Source organism: Benincasa hispida, chromosome 8, assembly GCF_009727055.1.
Source record: "Benincasa hispida cultivar B227 chromosome 8, ASM972705v1, whole genome shotgun sequence".
Classification (NCBI taxonomy): Eukaryota; Viridiplantae; Streptophyta; class Magnoliopsida; order Cucurbitales; family Cucurbitaceae; genus Benincasa; species Benincasa hispida.
The window spans coordinates 53,714,255-53,722,586 of NC_052356.1; positions in this window are offsets into that span (position 1 = coordinate 53,714,255).

An 8,332-nucleotide genomic window follows, 5' to 3' on the forward strand; every position below is an offset into this window, starting at 1 on the left:
TAATTTAGAAAATAAAATGTGATTAAGAAAAAACTCTGTCTGAAGGCATTGTTTTGGCTAGGACCTGAGGTAATTAATTAATACCGTGAGAAGCCTCCTCAGTATTTCTCGAAAGTGAAAATAATACACTATTCTACTTGGAAGTACGGATACACTGGCGGTGTGTGGAGGACAAATTGTGTGTTTGTTTGAATATGCTAAAACGGAGGAGGAAAAGTGATAATGTGGATACATTTAGATGATGATCGTAATGAAGATATATTGGTAAATTATATGCAATCAACGGCTATGGATAACTTTGTGAGAATTGTTAAACAATATATTCAATTATATAATTTGAGTTTATATAATATAGGTGTGGCTTGATCGTTTAGACGTGGGCGTAACACGATCGTTGTAGTAATACTAAATGATCCGTCTAATCAAATGGTAAGTAATCGGTTTAGTATATGGCTCGGTGCACTAGAGCGATCGCTTAGAGACGCGGGTGTGCGTCGTTTAGGAAGGGCGGGCGTTATCATATACGGCTCTCAAACTCAGCGATCGCTAGTAATCCAACACCTGTGAGAGAAATTTTGGATCTCTTGCAAAATGAAAACAATTTCAATTTTATTCTTCAGTTACAGATAACTGAATCGAACTTCCACTTTCGCACAAAATCGGAGAAAAACTCGAACCAATTACCATAACTACTTAATTAATTAAAGAATAATATAAATCATAATTATTCTTAACATATAGTTGTGGATATCATATATCAACTTATATGTATTTTCATCCTTTACTTGATATAAATCACATTTATATACAATTTTCCTCCAAAATGTAATATATCACATACATTTAGTCAATACATATCATAATAATTAACTAGTTCAATTAATATCATATATAAACCAAACTTTTCCTCTTGTCAATTTGAACATTTTCAAACTGACCCAAAAACTGATTTTTCAAACTTGTATCCAAGCTACCAGGGACCTTCATGGACTTATGGCTTGAAGCCCAATGTAACGTGAATAGCTGACGTAAACTCTTATAGCCACAGATCCCATCCATTAACTAACAGTATTTCACTAACAGAACCCGACAAACTGAACTCTTCTTACCAACAGTATATATATATATATATATATATATTTCCTATTTTCGAAGCTACGATGGAGAGAGAAAATACATCTATTATAAAGAGAGAAAATGCATTTATTTTATTTTTTTTCTATTTTTCAATTTAAAAAAATGCATTTAATGAAATTCTATTTTCTATTTACGTTGGTTTTCACATATCAATTTTTTTTTTTTTTTTATGGATTAATGGTTATTTTAAATAAACCTTAGAATATTTTGACGGATTCATGATTATTTTATATATACCTTAGAACATTTTATTAGGTATTTGAAAATATTCTAACCAATATATGAAATATACTACCGTTTATAAATTAGAGATTGACTCAATGTTTAACTTAAATCACAGTATAAACCAATATATGAAATATACCACAGTATATAAATCTTCATAAATTTCATTTACACCATCGTATAAAAAGAAACACTTGTTTATATCAAGTAAACAATACATATACCACAATATATATCAAATTTCCTACAAAAGCTAAAAAGAAAGTACATATATATCACAGTATATATAAAAATAAGGAGAAAAAAATAAAATCCATTTTCATATGGGGGTTTATAATACATAACCCTCCATTTTCATCTCTTCTTCTTCAGCCATGGTCGCCACGGATCTCTTTCCCTGTCAATTCGTCCTACTCTGTCATTTAACGATTGCAACTCACACTGCCGAAAGGAGAAAAATGAGGGATGGGGAAGGAGAAAAGAGAGGGAAGAGGAAGAAATAGGCGTGAATGGGGGAGAGAATATATGAAATATGTCAACATGAGCGTAGCTCAACTGGCATAGTGCTCGTATCATCGACCTCGAGGTTAGAGGTTTGATTCTCCTTCCCCACACTTTAGTTATAATACCTTTGTAAATATATATTATTAGGGAGAGAGAATATATGTATGTGGGAAAGATAGAGTATGAATGGGAAAGAGAGAAATAAATACATAATTGTTGATTAATGTGTGAATTTTTAATATTTTTTCTTTTAAAAGGGTTACCATATTTGTCTTTGTCTAAATTTTGTAATAAATATCATAAATATTTGGTATTTAGTATTTGAATTTTATGATATTTTAGTTATTTGTCATCTGTTATATATAAATTTACATATTTTTAATTAAAACGAAAAAAATAAGTTATAACCCGACAACCCAATCCAATCCAACCCGAATTTTAAGAGTTGGGTTGGGTTGGGTTCAAGATTTTACTTGGGTCTTTTGGATTGCCATTGCCAACCCAACCAATCCATTTTCGGGTTGGCCAAAAAACACATCAACTCAATCTAATCCAACCCATGTACACCACTAACATTAACTGCAATATTTATACGTAATGAATTCACATATCAAATGAGTATTAAGAATATTTAGACGAAAAGTATATATGTAGTTGAAAAGTATGTAACATATAACAAAAAACCATAAAATGATAGTTTTTTTCCAGAAATATTTTCCAACAAAAATTAGTGAAAAATATAGATTTTTCTCTAATGATCCTCTAAATTTAGAGGAAATGAAAGTGAAACTGTTAAAGAAATGTGATGACACTTCATTGATTGTTATGATGATGGGGCAGATTTAATTAAAAAAATACATGACATAGTAAAAATATAGAGGAACTATAGGAAGAAGAAAAAGAAGAAGATGATACTGAAATTCGCGGTGAAAAATTGGCTAGAAAGTTTTAATTTTGCTTTAGTTTCTCATTTTATTTAACCATATTTCTACCAGAAATGTAATGGGTCATTGCCCAAAAAAGAAAAAAAGAAAGAAAGAAAAGTTCTAAAAATTAAAAGAAAAAAATTGCAATCCATATTTTATTCAAACGAAGATGGGTAAAATTATTAAATAAAAAAATTTCAAAACAAAAATGGTAATCATAAAAGCATATTAGTTAGGAAGAAAAAAAACCCAATCAACCCCTAATATTTGTTAAAAGTAAGAAATTTTATTTTCATATTTAAAAGATAAATCATTTTATATAGTGTATCCACCAAGAATCTTTGACCCATTCGTCATTTATTGAGACTATGTCTCATTTTTTACCACAAAACTAACTTATGATGGTTATTTTCATGTTTATAATTGATAATCCCTCTATCTATCATTGATACACATCTATAGCATATAATATATTATATTAGTAATATATCATTGTGAGTAATTTAGCTATTTGTTATTAAATGTTTTGTTAATAATATTAAGTTGTCTTTGATTTACTATTTCTTAATCTTTTTGATATAACATGTGAATGGCAGACCAAATGAGAATGCAAAACAACCATTAAAAAAATGGCTAAATATAATTGACAGACCCTTTTTAATCTTATTGATGTGGTATATCAATGGCAATTAATTGAAAATAAGCACGTTGACAATCACAACTTGAAAATGAAAGTCTAATGTCATCAATATACTATTTTCCCCTCTTAAGGGTTTATATAAGTAGTAGACTTAATAGCACACAAGTGTATAATATTGGTAGGAATGTACGTGAATAGTTACTTACATACATTTTATTCTTTTGATGGTTACTAATGATATATTTAATGATAAAAGAACATGTAAATAATAATTGTTATATAAAAATATACGGAAATATTATTAATATATTTGATATGATATATCAATTAGAGATGTCCACTTTTTTCAAAGGGACCTGCTCCGAACGATATGGGGATTCTCCGTTTAAACGAGAATGAGAGAGGGAGTGTGGGAAAAATTTAAGAAAGCATACCCATTCTCACACGGTTAGACTTTTTTTAAAATATATATATATTTATTTATTTATTTATTTATGTACTAATTTAATGTTATGTTATTTATTTTTATTATATAAATATTATATTTAACTCTCAAGATTTATTGTTTAATGGTTAAAATAGTGAATATGTTTGTACTAGTGTAAAAAAAAGGATATATATGAATTCTAATAAATTGATTATATATATGAATAATTTGATAGATAATTGTTTCCTTCAATTTGAAAATTTTGAGTAATTTCTCTTTAAATTCTAATTGTTCATGTGGAATTAATCATATAAAAGTCAATCATTTAATTAAATTTTTTTCATAATAGTGATTCATGTTAATTACTTTTTTCCTAAAAAAAATCAAACGGATAAAAATTTCCACAAGGAAACCCAACCTCCACGAATCTCATGGGGAATTTGATGGGGGCAAGGAGTGAGAAGCCATCCTTGGCCGCGCCCTACCCCGTGAACATCTCTAATATCAACTACATGCTCAATAATAAATTGAATATGTAAACTATCACTCATAGAAACACAAAAGTTAATACACCCATTTATTTTTTTTAATTTATTGATATAATAAATCAATGTTAGAACTCATAATGTTTTTTTAAAATATAATGACAAAAATAAGGTTGGAGAGAAACTTTTTCTAATAGGTGTTTTGGAAAACTATTGACAAAATTGGGGTAGTGAAATCATGTACCAGGTACACGATTGCCATATGGCAAACTCGGTATCGATACACGAGTAACTTTTAATCCAGTTAGCACACAGTTGGCTGACTGGTTGACCGGTCAGACGCAAACTCGTGGACCCGGTCCACGATTTGCGTTCTTTTTTTTCTTTTTTTTTTTAAGTGTGTTGACTATTTTTTTTTATTGTAGACATACAACAATATTTAAACTTTAGGAATTGGTCCACAAATTCCTTCGTTATTAAACTTAATTATATATTTAATCTACAATAAAAACATCTTGCACTCATATTAAAAAAATGTCATGATATTAAAGAATATTTACAATTAGTTCTTTAATTTACAATTTGAAAATGAAAGTTTACATGAAATTTAAAAACGACCCCCCGACCCTTACTCCTCATGGGTGTTGTCTTCGTGTCCCTCTAAATTAGGTTCACCCTATTGTTACTGTTATCTACGACGAATACATCTTCGATCGGTATCAACAACGTTGAGTCGTCTTGTTTGTTGAATAATACCTTTTACATTGACCAATGTTTACTGACACATTGAACCCAATTCTGGTAAGCAATATTGTTGAACATCGCCGATAAAATTATTCTGTACAATAAAAAAAATAAATATTAAACAATATTCATATCATATATATGGAAAATATATGATTTTTAATCTCTTACCATGTAGTAATAGTAAGTACTGTCAGGTGTGATAAATCGCTCCGTGATCAAATTGTACCAGGAAAAGTAGTCGTCTGATATAGCCACATTTATTAATTCTCCCTGTGCACAACGATCATGCCAGTAGGATAAATATTCCGCATGGATTTGACGCCAGTCTTGGTCGTGCTTACCTCCCAAATCGATCTGGTGTAGTGCTGAGAGTGTATAGGACAATGAAGGTATCATTTGTCGCAGACTGAACTGTCTCAACACATAATCTGGATGATGCCACTCTACTATATGGAAGCATAGGGCTAACGGTCAACCATATGTCTTCACCATCACGACAATAATCAAGTAAGGATAACCAAATCTATTGTGTGTATGGCGTCCAAATAATGCGACAAAAAAAAAAAAATAAGTATACATATAAAATGTTTTAAATATTCATTTATATATACATTTGCTACCTGATTGTGCATCAGCATGTCAAATATTTTTATGTACACGAGCAACATATTTTCTGACTGTTCAGAGGCAGCTAATACACCATTCCATCTAAAATTATAAAAAATACAATTATTTTATATTCTTACATAAAATGGTAATGAAATAAATATATAAATGAAATAATACCTGACACTAAGTGGACGATGATTTGGAGCCTGTAGCTGGACTTGTGGTGCTATAATTAGAAATCGATCATAAGCCCATACTCGTAATAGTATCAGTGGCCCTGCTATTTAATGCTTATGCATTGAAAGCCCGAAAAAGTTCTCTATACAACCATGCAAGACATGTACCACCCCACGAGTACGTACCAGTGTGCTCGAAATCAGACAATAGTGGGAGGAACATGAGATGCATTAGAGTATTTGACTTGTCAGCAAACAAAAATCCTCCAATAAGCTACAGGATATATGCTCGTGCATACCTACGTACGTTGATATCGTCGACATCGAGAGGTAATTCTGGAAACTGGGACGCCCACATGAGGTGTTCAAAAAACCTGGTAACCCGACCAACCTGGACTACCCAACCCAAACTGCAAGGTGCAAGGATGGGTTGGGTTGGTTAAAAAAATTTTAAATATTAAATTCGGATTGGGTCTCGGGTTACCCATTTCAGGGTCGGGTTGACCCTATATATATATATATTGATATATTGAATAAAACATAAACCGACAGACCGTGACGTGAGATTGGCAGATCGCCTTTGGTAAGCGGAGCGTGTAACAAAGCTAGCGACGTGTACATTTGGTAAGCGATCAATATGCATTGGGTAGGTGATCGTATAACATTTTGTTTACTCAGCGATCGTGTAGCATTTGGTAAACGATCGTGTAGCATTTGATAAGCGAACATGTAGCATTTAGTAAGCGATCGATAGCATTGGGTAGGCGATCGTATAGCATTGGATAGGCGATCGTATAGCTGTTTGTTACTCAACGATCGTGTAGCAAAGCTCAGTGATCGTGTAGCAGAGCTAAGTGATCGTGTACATTTGGTAAGCGATCGTATAGCATTTTGCTAAACGATTGTATAGTATTAGGTAGGCGATCGTATAACATTTTATTACTCAGCGATTGTGTAGCATTTGGTAAGTAATCGTGTAGCATTGGGTAGACGATTGTAATGTATTTTGTTACTTAGGGATCGTGTAGCCGAGCTCAGCGATCGTATAGCATTTGGTAACGATCGTATAGCATTTAGTGGACAATTGTATAGCTTGGTAGGCGATCGTGTTAGCATTTTTCAATTGGTAAGCGATCGTATAGCATTTAGTAGACGATCGTATAGCATTGGTAGGCGATCGTGTTAACATTTGCTAATTGGTAAGCGATCGTGTAGCAGAACCGGTGACCAACCCGGCCCAACTCAAAAATTTTGAGTTGGGTTAGTTGGGTTGACCCTCCAAAATGATCTAATAAGGTTCATTTTTAGCCAACCCGTTGGTCCACAAAATTCTCCCAACCCGGCCTAACTCGGACTATGTACACCCCTAATGCCAACCAAGGGATACTCAATTTCGATCCCTTCAGATCCTCTGGTAGAACGCCTAAGAGCTCTTAACAAACGTTCTTCCAATCATACTGTAGTGAACCTGTCAATGGTTGCCCATCTACTCGTAATCCAAATTGTATGGCAACATCCTGCAGCATGATCGTACATTCTCAAGACAGGTGAAATGTGTGGGTTTCTGGTCTCCACGCTCAACTAGAGCAGTAATAAGGTGCCAATCAAGCTGGATAAAACCAATTTTGTGCAATCCCAAGAAAATTTGTCTACTGAACATATGGATTGGCTAACCATATGGATATTTTTTAAATTTTTTAAATTTCTTTAGTTTAGGGATATTTAGTAGAATTTAGTCTAAAAATAATTGATAATTATTATAAAATAAGAATTTTAAAAAACATATGGATAATATTATATTATATATATATATATATATTAAACAAACAGGTGGGGAATTGATAGATATTCTTAAGTTGCTACAATAATTAAATTCACTGTTTAGTTTTTGACTAATTTGAGTCTGATAAACATTAAAATCAAATATCAAGTTGATTATCAGGCATTATAATTAGCCAATGAAAACATTGAAGTCTCATTCTATATATTGAAAATTGGTTGATTTCTCATAGTTTTTTAATCATAATTTTTATTACTAAAATTTTTATAAAAAAACTGAAAAACTATTTTATAGTTTTAAAATTTTAGTTAAAATTTTGAAAAACGTAAACAACAACATAAAGTCAATTGATTGAAATTTTATTTATAAAATTAACGAATAGTTATAATGTTTCATTTTTTTTCACACATTATACACAAAGTGTTTGATTTTTCTTTTTGGTAAGATAAAGACGTTTAGGGACCCCATTGGTTTCCCCATTACAATAAGTTTCATTCGTCTAGATTACAATGATTCGTTACACATCAATTCATTTTGGAGTAGTGGGGTACGATGCTCTGAAGGAATCGTTTGTTTTTTGAAAATGTTGATGATTGAAATCTTAGATGTTCGGAATTATATATATTATGAATTATAGATATCCGGCATCTTTAGATTATCGTGTTTTTTTTGGTAA